This window comes from Tympanuchus pallidicinctus, unplaced genomic scaffold (genome assembly GCF_026119805.1).
Source record: "Tympanuchus pallidicinctus isolate F22 unplaced genomic scaffold, pur_lepc_1.0 scaffold2, whole genome shotgun sequence".
In the NCBI taxonomy this organism is placed as follows: Eukaryota; Metazoa; Chordata; class Aves; order Galliformes; family Phasianidae; genus Tympanuchus; species Tympanuchus pallidicinctus.
The window spans coordinates 39,877,411-39,890,140 of record NW_026294721.1 but is presented as its reverse complement, the minus strand read 5'-3'; the positions used below and the strand labels follow the sequence as shown (position 1 = coordinate 39,890,140).

The 12,730-nt window shown below is 42.3% G+C and overlaps 1 protein-coding gene across 6 annotated transcripts in view; it reads left to right on the top strand.

Annotated features, from left to right (window-relative positions):
* SLC4A4 (solute carrier family 4 member 4) overlaps positions 1 to 12,730 on the top strand; it is a 231,487-nt gene that overhangs the window by 157,669 nt on the left and 61,088 nt on the right. The window lies entirely within an intron of this gene.

Below are 12,730 nucleotides of genomic sequence, written 5' to 3'. Positions count from 1 at the left end.
GAGAGAAGATGGTGGGTGAGTCCTCTGCAAGCTCTGTGAATACTGAGGGGAATGGTGGGGTGAGTTTTGCCATAGATGTTAAGATTATGAAGTGGGGATGTGACTGCTTTCAATACTGAACTGTCAATTTCAACTCCTTGTTCCTAATAACAGGGGATTTCCAGTGGTAGGCTTTGAGGTTGGAGTGAACAAAAGGTCAGAAGAGGACACTGGAGGGAGGGAATTTTCTGCAGGAGTGGAATGTGTTGGCATGTTATCTAATATATTTGATCGCATCTTTTCTCTTGGAGCTGGCCTATTATTGACAGTGGTGCTTCGATGTGGGCGCCAGGGCAATGCTGTTTTCTGGTGCTTTCTCATTGTTTTTGTTTAAGATAATTGAGCTAAGGAGCAGTAGGCAGGTGAGACCTCAGCTACAAAAGCAAAGGCCCAGATTGACCCCTCCGAACAAAGGCAGTGTCTGCTGTTACTCCTGGTCTCCTGAGCTTATTTTTCAGTCCCTGTGGAGAGCTGGGATTGCAGAGTCAATTGAGGTGGGCTGGTTACCTCTTGCGTAATTGCCTTGCTACCTGCAGAAGCAGCTCTGCTATCACAGACAACAGCTAAGCAGCTTGAGCTAGGACAGATGTATTCATGCCTTCATGGATCTGTGCCATGACAGCAACTAGGTGATGTACAGTCATAAAACAGAGAGGTGTTACAGCTGCTTGGATTCTAGCTGAGGGAACATCAGAGAGATGTGCTAGGAAGCACTGGACAGTTTTTAGGTTTTCTTTGAGATCTGTTAGAGGATGCCTTCCTTGAGGTTTGTCCTGCTCTGCAGAATCATTGCAGGAAGCTGAGAAAAGATACCAATGTTCAAAGGCAAATACATGGTGGAGGTTGTAGCAGCTGGACCATGCTCTTCCAAGAGCAGAGGAGAACAGTGTCTGAGGCAAGTAAGTGAAGACGATAATTCTCTGCTTTCTTGTCACTGAAACCTCTATATGATGAGGAGCCAGGCTCTACTGCACTGATCCTGAACCTGGCTGGATGTTCTGCTCAGCACTCTGGGTTTCTCACAGAGTGCAAAGATGGATTTTGAAGACTGACAGCACCGAGGATAGGAGCACAGCAAGAAAATATTTACAGTGGTCCTAGGACACACTGACGTGAGTACAGCAACTAGAAATAACAAGAGATAAGATTTAATTAAAATCCTACATAGCACTCAGACTTACCTGCAGTAAGCTTTGTGAGGTTGGTTCTTCTGCCCTTAGGGAAGGGATGGTTGTATGCTTACTTTGGATTTACTTTGATCTTGCTTTTGTTTTGCTTTTCTCATAGTCTTCGCTGTCTTAATACACTTTCAAGAGTTAATCTTCTTACGGGGTAACCATTAAGCTGTTATCTGAGGCAAAGAAAATGAACTTAGAATCTGCCTCGGAAAAGGATGCAGTCAGGAAAGGATGCTTGGGCTCTTCCCAGAAGATCAGCAGGTGCTGCCTATTCCCTAAGTGCCAGGGTAAAGAGCCATTAGCTAGAGAGGAGAGGAAAGGAGCTCCTTGCCTGAAAGGCACTGAAGGAGCAGACACAGGCTTTACTTACAGCTGTTTTTTCCCCTCAAAGAATTCATCAGTAGCCTTGCTGTTAGCTTTGGAATCAGCAGCATCAGCTCAGTTGTGCTATTGCTGAACTTTTCTTAAGGCTTCTATCCTATGTATTCTATCTAATGCAGCTTTCTGCAGGCCTCCTGGTCCGAAAGGAGAGTTTAATACATGGTGTAGGTGAAAGACAACATTTTAAATATCATGGCACATTTTTTCCCATTTGATTTGCAAAAAGCAAACAATATCAAAGCTGAAACAAGAAAAGAAAGGACTAGTTAGCAAAATGTAGAGTTTACAGAAATCTTTAACTACTGGATGATTTGTTGCAGAAGTTACATTGATCATATTGATTCAGCTTGCACGTGTCTGTGACAGACAGAACATGCTGTGCACTGAAATCCACTGCATCATACTGGCAGTTACAGCTTGTGGCCTAGGGAAAGGAGTATTAATAGAGCCTGTGTTTCTGTAGTGCAGAGTCAGGAATGGTCTGGCAATGTTGTGTGCAGACATCAGAACTGTGCTGTCCCTGCTGTGTTGTTAGTATGTGGGCTAGTGTCAAATGAAGCTGCTTTGCACCATGCCTTAAAAACCCTTGCTCACTGTGTCCTGATGTCTTTGGATTTTTCTGCTTCTCTGTCTTGGATTCTTTGGTTTTTTGTACAGGTAAAACCTGGGAAAATGGTGAGATGCCATACAATGGGAAAGTAACTCTTCTGATAAAGCACAGTGTTGTCCACTTTAATTCATTTTAAACATAAGCAGACCACTCAGCTCCCTTCTTATGGCCGCCTGCATTGAACACCTTGTATGATGGCATTCACAGACAGTTATCCCTTCTGGTAGGGCAGAAGTGTAGACACTTTTTCTGAGGCACATTGTAATAACCAGAAAGATCAACACGATAGGATGGTGATGCAGAAGGAGTAATGACAAAGAGACTAGCATGATGGAAAGGTGTTACAAAGTAAAAGTGCTCACCTGTCTGTGAAGATCTAGGCTTGCAAAGGAAACTCCACAAGGGAGGGATCTCTGACCAGAGATCCTTCCACAGTGACAGTCAGTCCTTAAATGAAGTCTAAGAGAGTTGCAGCCAGGCTCCACCCCTTCTGGTCACACAGGTGAACTGGTGAACTGCCTTCACCTGTGCTCCCAGGGCTGACTTGGTCCTTTCCCCAGCTGCTCAATCAGTAGTTCAGACTGTGACTCAGCAGTTACCATACACACATTCAATCTTGAATTCATCTTAGACTGTTATTTCAAGGCATCTACTGATGATCACCAAGGTACAATAAACCTTTTGCCAATCAGGTCTCCAGCTGAACTTGTAGGATAAAAGCTACAACAACAGGATATTTAATGATCACTACTGGGAGGCTTTTGGGGGCAGAAGAAAAGAGAAAGTAGGCTTTTATTCCCTTTTTTGTTCCACTTGGTAAGCATGCTGTGTTGCAGATCTAATAACTGGAAAAAAGAAGGGAACTCCAAAAGAAGTCTTCCCTTTCCTCCTCCAGCATGTATGGAAAGCTTGTCCTGTAGCTAAACAAAAGGCTAAACAAAATCTGTCGGTAGTACTAAGCACTTAGACAGCTCTGTGTGATTAGCAGTGTATTATTAATGAAAACTGAAGTTAGATAATTTGCATGAACTGTCTCCTCTCTGCTATGAGAGTGATGGTTCATTCGTTGCATTCATTTAGATTGCAAAAGAGACTGGTTCAGCACCCTGAGTGTCTTTCAGAAGTTGCCGTGTCCCTGACTCAGGCTGCTCTGACGATAAATAGCTTCAACAGAGGACAATGAATTTTGATTTTGCTATTTTATCATGGTGCTTTTTTCAGGATTGCTTGATATTTTGGCCATTTATAAGGATAAATAAGAAAGATGAGGTGTATTCCATTTCATTGTATTTGTATTGGCAAAACACTTCTTTAAGTAGCAGTGTGGAGAAGTGATTTGCCTTCACTTGTCTTATTTTATGAGGTGTTGGCTGCAGTTGGTCATTTGCAGCTAGATAGGTGGGCAGAGGCAGCAGGACTTACGGACAATTTCTTTTCTGTATTCCAATTGCTTTGATCTGGTCTGCAACAGAGTCTAGTTAAAGCAGGCGCTTCTGGTGGATCACCCAACTGGGGAAAGGCAAGGGGGGATGTACACGTGTATATTCTAACTGCTTGTGCTAGTCTGATTGGATACTGGCATCTTGCTGCAGCTGTGAGCCTGACTGTTCCAGATCCAGGAGGTGGAGGAGTTTGTACACCTTGTGCAGAAAAAGGATAGGAGTGCTGAGAGTACACCTTGAAAATTAGGGTTAGATAATAAATAATAAATTTAAAATGATTGTCTTTGTGCCTTAGATTATTAAAGCAACTGTGGTTAGAAAGCGTCATGTTTATATTGATGCTTCTGCTGTCATACATGCATGCTAGCCAAGTTACACATCTTATGTACTCAATGCAAATAAGCCTTTCCAATATGTTTATGTCTCTCAGCCATTTCCTAGTTTTAATTGGTGTTGTCTGAACTCCTGCCAGCCTGCAAAGCAGCCTTTTGTCAAAGAAAGGAGCTGTGTGGCTATGACAGCTGAATCCTGCCAGCAGCATCAGGTGAGGGCCTGCACAGAGGCATCCCAAACTGACTGCCTCCTCTTTGTAGCTGGTGGCATTCCACACTCCTGTCTGAGTTTATTAGAGCTCTGCCTGCACTTACAAGGGTTGCCAGTGTAATTATGCCATACTGGCAATTCTGCATTGCAGATTAAAGCCTACCCAGCCTGCAGCCATCTGGATGACCCACCCTGGTGAGAAGCAGTCCTGCTGCTGCTGCATGCTGTGCACACAAAGAGATCCATACAGCTTTGGGGAAGCTCCTTGCTCAGATCTGTGTTATCCTTTGCTGTGTCAGTTACACTTGTGCAGCAGTGAGAGCAGGTATCCATATCAGCCTAGTGGCACCTTTGGCAGCCACTACAAGAATGTTAAGTCCGTTCTGTTCTGGCCCTGGTTTTAGTGCCCATATGTTCAGTTGCACTGTTTCTCTCCTGGCACAGCTAACAATGTCTGCTTGCCCTGTGAGATTTTACTGGTACTCCTTTTCCCTCTCTCAGATTTCCAGTGCGCTTACAGACAAAATTTTCAGTGCAGTTTTCAGCTTTCTAGCCAGATTCCGACTATGTTCCCACACGTGGTCCCAGAGCTGCAGTGTCTGAGCTTCAGGAGAATGTTTATAAAGGCGTCCCCACATGATTAATGCATGGAAATAGTGGCTTTGCTTATGTTTAGTATTTCTTAAACTGTGCTTGGGATGAGTTCTCACTTGGCAGCATACCTTCAATTTTCACTTGGTTTATCCCTTTTGAGACTTTTCAAACTACGTGGTGCCTGCATCCGGGTCAAGGGCTCACAGTATTGTTGCGAGGAGGAAGAGGCAAGGCATTTAGCTTGCTGCTGTGTGGGAAGCAGGGCACAACTCTCTTATCTCCTCAGTCCCCGCTTACTCACTCACGGAGTATCGTATCCCCACTAAAGCAGGCTGTTGAGGAGAACAAGGTTTTCTTCGTCTTTGCAACACTTTGCAATTTGTTTTCATGGTGCTGAGATATAGCTTTGTCAGTTATCTTTTGATTCCTCTAGTCTTAATCATTTGAAAGTACTTATTTGTATTTCAACTGAGAGGGCAGTTACCTGTGAATGAAAGCTATTTAGAAAAGTCAGGGCAGAGCCATTCTGAGCCCCTTCATTGCTGTAGGAAGCTGGGGATGGTGTGCTGTTCCCAGAACTGGTACTACTTCTGTTCCTTGTCCTGTGAGAAGTCCTCTGGTCATGCTTTGTTGAAATGTCCTTGGCAGCTCTGAATGGGCGAAGCACGAGGACATTTTTAATGCTCAAGATGAAAAATAAAGGGAACAGTTAAAGAAAATCTGTTTTTATCCAGGACCTTTTATTGCTGAGCTGATGCACAGCATAAACAAAATGAATAATATATAGGAGATGTTTACTGACCTAGTGTTATCTCCAGTTTCAAAGGCTTTGTATGTGGGGACAAAAAGGAACTCTGAATGAATATGGTCAGTTGGAATATTTAGTCAGAGAGAGGCACAAAACCCTTCTTATTTGTTGTGGTGTGTGCAGTGCTTATTCAAATGGGTGTTTCCATATCAACAGGAAACCTATGCCAAAGCCAGCTCTAAAGTTAAAAAAGAAATTGGCCTTGTTGAGAGAAATCTTCATGCCTTTCCTAGGAGGACTGATGGGATCCTACTGTTTGAAATGAAGTCCATTGATTAATGGTGAGAGCAATTCATTGCTTTTCCTGTTTGAACAACATCTCCTAATCTCCGCAGTCACAAGCAAAGATTGCTAATTTCTATGTCTGTCAGCCTGGATGACCTACTTTCACTCCATGGAGCTCAAATGAAAATAACTGTCTTCCAGTATAGTTTGTTGCCACCTTTTTTAAAAGACAGGAAATGTTTCTAGGAAGTTTAGTTAACTGGAATTTCATTTACTTTGGCCTTTTGTCTTGATGCATAGAACAGTTTTGCTTGCGTAGTTTTTCCCTACAGTGTCAGCAGAGCACGTTTCGTGCATTCCTTGGTGATGGAGTTCTGTACGTAGACAAAACACAGAGCATTAAAGGTATCCTTTTAGGTAAGCATTCATGGAAGACGCATATGTAGATGGATTCAGAAAAAAAGAGACATAAAAATTCCTGGGGGATTTACTTTGCATACATACTCCTGCACAGAGTAAACAAAGTGGAGCCAATTTTTACACAGGCTCTGATAAATTATGTACCCCCTTCCCTCTTTTTCATTTATTTCCCCTATAACTGTGGAGTGGTTTGTTCCAGTGAGCCTTTGTTCACTTGACCTCATCTCTGCATGCTCTCAGGCAGTCTGTTGCTGCCTGGCAGACTGGAAGATTCCTCATGTTGCGCTTAGCTTTGATGTAACAGGAGTTTGAGGAACTGGATCCTTTTTCCCTGTGATCAGGGACCGTTAAGCCTTCATTTAGTTGTACAAAGCACTGTGCATGCAATTAGGCTTTCTGTGGTAATCTGTATCATCAGTGCAGATTTTGAACGCTCAGATTTTGCTGTGCACAGGGAAGAGCTCCTCTTAGTGGAGCTGAGTGAGAGCTCCTACCTTGCACAGAGGAGGCAAATTGACTTTCTTCTGAGATTATGGGGAGCAGCACACTGGGGAGCCCCAACCTCTGCCTATACTAAGGCTGTGCCTTGCCTCTTGACACCAGCTGCAGCACCTTGTTGGGCCTCCTGCTGCACCATGCGCCGTGCAGGAGTGGAAGCCTGTGGAAAAATCATACCCTAACCTTCACATTGGTTCCTTCCCTTCTTTTTGGCCCTAAATTGAACACTGGCTATTTTTAATACCGTGTTGCTGGAGGGTATAGCGAGTGCAGAAATGCTGCGTGGTTGGGTGAAAAAGATCAGCTTGGAATGGATTCTCTGGTGGAGGTGCTAAATATGACCTGGGTGTCTTCTGCCTGATAAACTGCAACTCAAACAAGAGGAGAGAGACTTGTAAAATGATGAATGGCATAAAGAAGGAGGTCTGAGCATTTCCTTCCCTGTATGGGAAAGCCCTGGTAGCTCTGCTTTTTCCAGACTGTCACTTTGAAAATGTGCCACCTTGGGCTTTGAGGCAGACGCCCAGATATGGAAATTTTCGTTTTTGCCAGATACAGTGTTCCCAATTTTTCATGCCAGTGGAGTTTGCTTTGGTCATTCAGTTCCACTGATGACAGCAACTAAATTATGCTAATTGGGAAGGAGAATTTAAGCATGTGCTTCAGTCCCTTTATATTATGAAGTAAGTATCTGATTGTAACTTCCTTAAATGAAGTCAATGCATGGCCTTTTATTTTTGAGTTAGTTTTATTGTTATTATAAGGATAAGATGAGGTTTATTAGATTTCTGCTGTACCTGTGCAATGAAATTAGATATGAATAATGTTTTTTTTTAATTTTTCCTTTTTGCTGTTAGGATTTTTGAGGCTGCCCTGCTGCAAACGCAGAAGCTTCTATCAAGTGAACACAATGGTGGTACCCCATAAAGGCAGTTCCCCCCCCAGAGCAGAAAAGCTCAAGCAAATTGTGGCCTCTGCTTTACTAACTAAATTCTCCTTTGCTCCAGCCCTCTTTTCATTTAGAGCCAATTTTTCAAACAGGGCCTATCTGCAAAAGCTGTATGTGGTAGTGAAATAGCTATTAGGTGACACACGAATATATTCTTGTGAGTATACTGTGTCCCACAGCAATTAATCAGCAATACTCCCTCCATGCAACTGGCATTTAAATCCAAGCAGTACTAACAGATAAGTCGCTAAAGTCAACAACAGGCATTGATCACCATGCCCAGTGCACCAAGGTGTCCTATGCAAATATGGTGTTAGTTATAGGCACCATATGGCATGCTGCAGAACACAGTCTCCAAAGAGCAATTTATTTTTAAGCTTTCACAATTTGGTAACCTCAGCTTGAAAAGGAACTGTTCCTGAGCAGGCAGTGTGCTTTACCTTAACTTTAGCTCACAGAGACGGAGAATTCTGTTCAGTAACTCTTCCTTAGGCTAGGGGTGATCAAGTATGAAACAGATTTGTGCAGACAGATTCTGCAAAGATTAGTACCTACACGTTTCAGGATGTTTTGTAAAGACTGAAACATCATTACAGTAATGTAACTACCTAAAAGGCTTCTGTAGTTGTAATTTCAATGCTGCTTCTTGTTGGCTTTTTTTTTTGTTGTTGTTGTTCGTTTTGTTTTTGTGATGCTTAAATTAATGATTCATTTAATGGAGTTTCCACTTGCCTTGGGTATTCTCTTTGCCATGGACATGCCTACAAACAACTTTGCAGAGTGTGTCAGGGGTCATGGACAGGAGCCATGTGTTTGTTTGGCCAAGCACTGCTTTTCACCTTTTTCACCTCGTTTCTAGGCAGCCTGGTTGTGCTAGGAGCTCCCAAACAAAGCAAAGAGACTTTCCACACTTGACAAAGTATGTGATCCTATTGAGTGATCTAGAAAAATAAGTCTACTTGGCTTCTTAATTTGTTTCTGAAAATCTTGCAAAGAAGACCAGGGGTAGATAACTCACCTGGGCTCCCTTTTGCCCCTGCTGACTGCAGTTGCTTCTGACTGCCTCCCCTGAATGTGAGCTGTCCTCTTGCATGTCCTTTACACTTGCATTTCAGACTGGAAACGACAGCAGTTTGGAGCTGCTTCATAAGCTGTGTGGCAGTCTGTTCTGCAGGGAAAGCAACATTTGTGAGAAGACAAGGCAGACAGGTATACAGTACAATAAAATGACCGGGAGTAAATGAACAGATGCAATAAAGGCTGTGTGTACTTACTAATTGCTTTAATTTCCGATAAATCTCAAGTGATGCTGATAATAACAAATTGTTAAAACATATTTAGGGAAATGGTGATTTTTCAGGTTGCTCTGCCCTTTTGCAGCTACAGCACTGAAGGTTTTTTGTCTTTAACACAGCATTAGTGGTCATGTTAGAACAATGCTCAATTTAGAAGAGTGCTGGGAAAGTGAACATAGTGCTCCAAGCTGCCAGGCCTTGCTCCTGCTCCTCTCTGGCGCTACTGAGACTCAGATCTTCTCTGAAGCTTCTTCAGGGAATGGTTCAAAATGGATTTTAAGTGCTGACTGCACCATTCCCATCACCTACCTGATAAATCATTTAAGCAAGTGTTGAGTGGTACTGCAAAACTCTTTTGGAACAAAAACCTCTGTGATGATCTCTCCTCAAATTAGTCATCCTGTTGTGATGTGCTGGACAGAGAGGCTGAAGGCGCTGATACCTTGGGAGCTTGAGATCCTTCTTGTTAGTTCTGTCAGAAAGGCGCCTGGGTTTGAGTAAACTTTGTCTTTGTTTAAGAAAACATGCAGCAGTGCAACCAGTCTATTAGTAAAGCTGAATGTGTGCTTTATTGCACAATCACCACCTTCCCAGTATCTTTCATCCCCAAACCATTTTTCATAGCGAAGCTGGTAGCATGTTCCTTAATATTTTCTCTGGTGGAATTCCGACTGGAGCATGTAGGAGTTAAGATTGTTCCAGCAGTCTTCCTGCTGAATCAGTAAATCATGTCTTTTCATGAGACTTCTTGCATTGTCCTACTTCCTTGTGTCACCTGGTAAAACCCAGCGCAAGGCTTCTTAGGGATTCATTGCCTAGCCTAATGTTATCCCCGATCTGTGTTCCTGGCAGTGCATCTGCCTGTACCATTTACTGCTAGCCAGGCAAGCAGGATCTCCAGAGATCACCCTGGCTGAGGGGCTTTTGAAGGAACCAGCTAAAGGCAGGATTTTCAGAGGCCTTCAACAAATTCTGCTGTTGCTGAAGCAAACAGTTGCAAATAAAGCCATCTCGGAGCTGAGCACATTCAGAAATCCTGTTCTCCTGGCAAGTTCTGGCCAGGCTGTGGCCTCTGCTCAGATTTCAAGTGCCAGGGTGATACCAGAAAAGAGCCAGGAGAGGCTGATGTTTGAAATCCTGCTGGTGCAGTGTTTGCCTATTATCAAATAAGCAGCTGATGACATTTTTCCACAGCTGGACTTAGTTAATATCAACTAGGGGATGCATGTTGCAGCACACTGTGTGCTTGCTCATGCCCACTATAGCACAAACACAATTATAGTAAATAGGTGCAGAGATGAGCATAACCTTCAGGCTATAAGCAACTATTTTTACTGTAAAGTTATAGCTACATTTTGAGAAGAGACACGGTTCTGGGATTCTAGCTGATGAGAACAATGCCAGTCAGTAGATTTCTTCTGGTGCTTAGATCTAATTCTGCAGAATTAGACCTCATATAATAATTTGGATGCTTTGAGAAGTTTTGCTGGAAATGAATGAATCTTTCTAGGTTTTTTTCCAAACTTTTAATTTTCTACAGTTTTGAGCCTCACTGTTAAATAACACAGCAGGTGCTTTGATGCGTTTCGATAAGTGCTGCTTTCCTTACTGGTGAATTGACCTCATGTCAGCTCCTCTAGGGCTGCTCCCAGGCTTGAGGCTTTCCTGTTGCTTGTGCAGGAAGTAGATGACCATAGAAGCCTGCTTTAATACTCTCACAGGTTGTAAGGGAGCAGAAATTCTTTTTGGTCTCCCTTGTCAAGTCAGAAAACATAACTTCATTGTATTTTATTTGATTTTGTTTGCTGGTTGGAATATCCACACACAATAAGTCCCTAATGTAGGGGCTGGGAATGTCATCTGTTTTATGTTCAGCTTTATTTTGATACAGAAAGGAGAGGAAGATCTGTAGTGTCAGAGAGCTTTTTTCCCCGATTATGGCTGCACATGTATCCTAGTGAATGGACTAGAGTAGGTGTCTCCAGATCAAACAGACTGAACTTATTTGCACTATGCATTGACAAGATGCTTTAGGTGAGCGAGTGTTGATGGTGACTTTGTCATCTAGGATAATCATGTTGGAAGAGGTGGGAATCACAGTTAACGTTCCTCGCTTGCCAGGAATGAGGAGTTAAACTCTAAATATGATGAAAAATGTATTTCCATGTGCTTTTCTTATTACTCAGGCAGCAAAATTAGACGGGAAGTTCTATTAAATACTTTTCTAATGTGATATTCTGTAGTTAATATATAGATCACTCTGAAAGTAATGCCTCCTGTTTATTTCCATGGAAATGACATCAACAACAAAGAGCACAATAAGACTGATAGAGCAAATTCTCAGCTACAAAACACTACTGTTCAATGTAATCAGCACCATCAGCTATGCATTTTTGCCAGTGATGAACAAGAGCCTATAAGCTGTGCACCAGTGGAGATGACCCACTGTTGCTGTCCTCACTGCTGAAACGCGCCACCCGCTGCCTCACTGTGCTCACATCCACAGGTTGATCTCCATCAATGTTCAGCAAGTGTCAATGAATGCTAATGGATGCCATTTTTTTCTAGGATTTTCTGGGAATGAGGAATTCAGTGACACATCTTTACTCCATACACACTTTCACTTAGATGCCTTTCTGTCAGACAGCCTCTCTGCTGCCATCTCTTACATGGCAACAGAAGTATAAGGGAGTATTGATGGGAAGGTGCAACCTCCAGTGCCATACCACCAACATCCACCTCTAATGTTGTGAGCCAACATAATAAAACAGGAGGCATTGCTTTTGGATTATTTGCTTTGATATACAACCTCTTGTCTTGATTTGGAAGAAATAAAAATATGATGCTGCTTTTTTTTTTTTTTTTTTTTTTTTTTTTTTAGGCTAGTATCTAGATGGTGAGTATGGCAAAGTTACAAAGCTTGAAGAAGAGCAGTGCAATTGCACTGGTTGTCTATTTATGGTGCTTTCACCAGCTCCTTTTGTCATGTTTCTGACGCTTCTGTTGTTGTTAATGGAGAATTTGGCAAAGATAATTTGATGGATAAATAGAATTTTCTGTTACTTTAATATGTGTGAGGAAGAGAGTGAAAGAAGACTAGAAAAAGTAACTCCTTCCCAAAACCTGGGCTAGGCAGGAAGAGAAGGGAAGGGGAGAAAAAAGAAGAGAAAAGAGAAAAGGCCAGGTTAACTTGAGCTTGCATTACTGAGGACAAAGGAACAGTCAAAGATTATTGAAAAATAAAAGAATAATGGTAGAAAGCATCATGGGAAGCACAAGTTGAAATAATCTGAGTAAAACAGATCAATAGGGCATTTGGAAAGTAATTTTGGTCTCATAGTTCAATTTATTCTGCAACAAAATAGTTACTGAAATGTGTGAGTTCATCATATACTATTCTTCTCTGATTACCAGCTTGTACTTCTTAAGAATCTGTGTTTTTCCTATGATGATTTTTATCTTTTATTCTGCTTATTCCTTCCCATCCTTTATAAAGGGTAATCTGAGCCTCTGGGGATAAACCATTAATCAGAGTAAGCCTGCTAGCTGGTTTTGTTCCTTTCTGTGCCTTGAACAATGCAGGTAGAGATCTTAAGTCTTTTTTTCTTGTGCTGCATGCATCACACAGGGCCTTGCTCTTAGAAAAGCACCATGTTGCTCTCATATTTCATCCTAGCCCAGAAATGAAAGGGAAAAAAGTACCATGTTTTGACGAATCAGCAAGTCACTCTTTCTGTACTCTCAAACA